A 4,185-nucleotide genomic window follows, 5' to 3' on the forward strand; every position below is an offset into this window, starting at 1 on the left:
TCTTTCCCCCTTTTTTCAGGCCTCTTTTAGGGTATTACAAAAATTTCCATGCCTACTTTGAATACCTCTTCTTCTACAAGTATATTAACTTCCTCTTCTTCACCATCGGCCCTTAGACATTTTCTGAACTTCCTACACACTTCTAAGGAAATTGTCTTCATACAAAGGTTTTCTTAGATCCTCTGCTGTGGTTTTCAGTTCTCTCTGGATTTAAAAATTCGGTTGGATCATCTGCAGAGTCCTACAGGTCCTCTGTTGCTTTACTTGACCGTGGATATCCACAAACACTCTGAAGGAATTGTCACGCCTTAATTCTTGTTGCTCGACTTATTTAGATTTTTTTGTGGCTAACGTTAGTCCCTCTCTTTTCCCCATTGTGATCCATCTCTCTTCCAATGGTCCAACTTTTTTTAGTTTTAGGCAGGATCTTGCCAAATGGTCACGCGTGAAATGCACCCTGCAGTTTTAATGGGATGTGATTATAATCAACATGAGTAGTCAGTTTTTTTTTTATTGACTTGCTATAAACTTTTTTTTATTAAATTTTTTTAAAATCTATCTAAAGTTTAACATTATGAAATAAAATTATTTATTTCAAATATGATTGGTCGAAATGTCTCCCCTCTTATTATGTACTCTTATTGTGTAATAATGGCAAGAATCAATTTTTTATACTTTATTATTAATTACTATGTGCTATATCACTAATTACTATGTATAATAAATATAAATAATTTGAAAAATAACATTATATATTAATTACTATGTACCATAAACACAAATGGTTTGTAATTAAATTCAAAAATTCAATTTTTTATTTGGTGTAGAGTATTGAATAGATAATTTTTATGGGTTTTACTTTTTAATTTACAAAAAATAATTAAAAAATATAATTTTGAAAAAAATATGTAAAAATAACGTGTACAATTTATACAACTCTCATTATATCAATCTGTATTCTAATGACATGACATGTGTACTATAATATGAACATTATATAAAAAAATTTGTAATCATTCAATATATATATATATATATATATATATATATATATATATATATAACTTTTATCTACCAAAAACATGTTTAATTATATTAAAAAAAAGGTTAAACAAATATTCATAGAAATTTTACAATTTTATTATTGTTTGGAGTACATACAACACATCATAACATTAAAATATTATATTAAACTAAGCGGCAAGGAACGCTAGCTATGCAGTCTTGTTTCATGTATGACGTGAAGTTTTAGAATCACCACACCAGTTGCTATTCTCTTGAGAAACATTTTTGTTTTATGCTATAATGCCACATTTTTATTTCATATATATTACAAAGAGCTTTGCCTTTTGCCTTTTTCCTTTTTCCCTACTTTCTAAACTTTTTATAATATTGGAGAATTTTCCATGGCTAGCTTGAATGCCTCTTCTAGAATCATATTAACCATCTCTCTAAGGCAAGCTTGAATGCATTTCATTGGAAGTTCCACCGATGTCGTTTTGAGTTGCTTTCTTGGTTTTGAAATTTCAGGTGGATCATCTATAAAATCACATAGATCCTTCGTCGCTTTACTTGACCGTGGGTATCCTTGAAAAATTGCGGAGGAATTGTTATGCTTTAGTTCTTGTCGGATTTATTTAGATTTTTTGTGGACAACTTGTCTCTTCCTCTTTTTCATATTGAAAAACATCTGTTTTCCAATGCCCCCTCTTCTACCTTTAGGTAGGATCTTGCCAAAAGTTCAAGCTTGAAGCTCATCTTATAGTTTTGAAGGGGATGTTGTCATTATTGATTACTTATTTTCATGTATAACTTGAAGTTTTAGATTTTTTGTGGACAACTTGTCTCTTTCTCTTTTTCATATTGAAATCCCTCTGTTTTCCAATGCCCCTTCTTCTACCTTTGGGTAGGATCTTGCCAAAAGGTCAAGCTTGAAGCTCATCCTATAGTTTTGAAGGGGATGTTATCATTATCGAGTACTTATTTTCATATATGACTTGAAGTTTCAGATTTTTTGTGGACAACTTGTCTCTTTCTCTTTTTTGAAATCCATTTGTTTTCCAATGCCCCCTCTTCTACCTTTAGGTAGAATCTTGCCAAAAGGTCAAGCTTGAAGCACATCCTATAGTTTTCAAGGGGATGTTATCATTATCGATTACTTATTTTAATGTATGACTTGAAGTTTTAGAATTACCGTAATATGATCCATGTAGATTTTGACCAACGGAGTAAACTTTTTTCTTCCATTTGTGAATGAGATCTCTAGTAAACCAAAAGATTGTTTCTTCCATTTGTGAATGATATCTCTAGTGAATTGATAAACATAGGCTACTGTACCAAACATAGGGGGATTTTAATTGCACATTTATTGGCATGGAATTAGTGAAATGCCCAACAACATTGGTGACCATTAGTTGAGCTAACCTTTTGGGTTGGGTATTTTTGAAATTGTTATGGAGCATTCTACTTATTTTCTAATGGCTCCAAACACAAAATTATGCCAATTCTAAAGTTCATCCTTGCAATGTAATGGAAGCAATAATGGTGTGAAACTTTCATGGATGGAACCAACCTCTTAATACTCGTAAAATTACCAACTCTCTCCTTCAAAGAATGGGTTACTTTTTGAAATGGAGATGATATATTAACTTTTAGTTAAAATTATCTAGGGCAAATCCCTTGAGTTCACAATTCTGAAATTTCATTAAGAGATTGCTCACATTGACAACCAAACTTAGCTTTTGCAAATTAGCCATCGATGGCACAATTCCTAATGTTTCCAACAAAGGATTAACATTTAAAGGATATTTGTCTTGTACTTGTTCAAAAATCCCATTCAGGAAATGCATGAACTTCTTCCCCTTCATTTTATAAATCTCAGGTCGATTGGTTATAAAATGGGGATTGCAATGCATAACATTATCCCATTTAGGAAATGCATGAACTTCTTCCCCTTCATTTTATAAATCTCAGGTCGATTGGTTATAAAATGGGGATTGCAATGCATAACATTATGGCACTGAAACTCTATTTTAACTTTTGTAAGTATTTCATTTCTTTAGTAAATGTTTGGAAGACATTTAATATGTGTACCTCTTGACTTATCTTTGTGTTGACAACCTATGATTTTTGTTATTACATTATTTTTGAAAATGATAGTTTATAATTCCATTTGGATCATGTGATTAGATTTCCCATCAGTGGGTTTTAGTTTAGATTTATGTTATGTACTCACATAGATGCAATGTGTGATGTAGGATGATGGATATACTGCTAGATTAAACATTACTGTATAATGATGGATTAATGCTTGAAAGTGTTATGTGAGCCATTAGTGATATAGCCTATTGGGTGATGGACTATGCAAAGTCAAATAGCTGTATTGTTAAGGAAAATGGGATGTTATAGACATAAGGTATATAGTTGCATGTTAGTAGTGTTTTTTTCTTAGGTAACCAATCACATCCGTATTTTTGTAAATTAAAAAACATCAAATTGGTAAAATTATCACTTAATTGAAACTATGGCCTTGATCACTCGTAAATAAAAATCTTCAAATTAACTCGAAAATTGAAAAGTGTGATTATATATATATATATATATATTAAAAAATAAATTAATAAAAACTTTGTAAACTTGGTTTTATTTGGGGATTTTTTCCTTGAGTTTTTTTAAAAAAGGAAAAAAGCCACCTAAAAAAACATGACATAATGCAAAATTGGAAAAAAAAAGAAAATGAATTATTTACCTCCCTTAACCCCTCCTCCCTCCATCCTCCCCAAAAAAAAGAAAAGGAGAGGAGGAAGAAACTAAAACATTAAAAAAAAAAAAAAAAAAATCTCTAAGAACCATTAAAAGAAATGCAATTTTTTTAAAAGATAAATGACTTAAAATAGAAAAAGAAGAAAGAAATGAGTCAAAGTGGGTGGGAGGTGGTTATTGGAATTGCCCTTCCTTTCCACACCCTACACCCAAGCAATGCCTTTTACTGCACTCCCCCTTTCCCACTACCCCCTCCCCTTCCTCTACCCTCCCCCTTCCCTACCTCTTCTCCACACATGGCGTGCAAACCAGCAACATTGGCAAGTTTGGAACCCACTAATTACGGTGGTCTATGGGTTGTGTGTGGAGGGGAGAAAGGATAGGAGGGATGTAGTGTGGGAGCGAGCGATGAGATGGTAGGTG

The sequence above is a fragment of the Pinus tabuliformis genome, chromosome 3_2 (genome assembly GCF_031772625.1).
Source record: "Pinus tabuliformis cultivar Carrire ecotype Pingquan chromosome 3_2, CPIR1, whole genome shotgun sequence".
Taxonomy (NCBI): Eukaryota; Viridiplantae; Streptophyta; class Pinopsida; order Pinales; family Pinaceae; genus Pinus; species Pinus tabuliformis.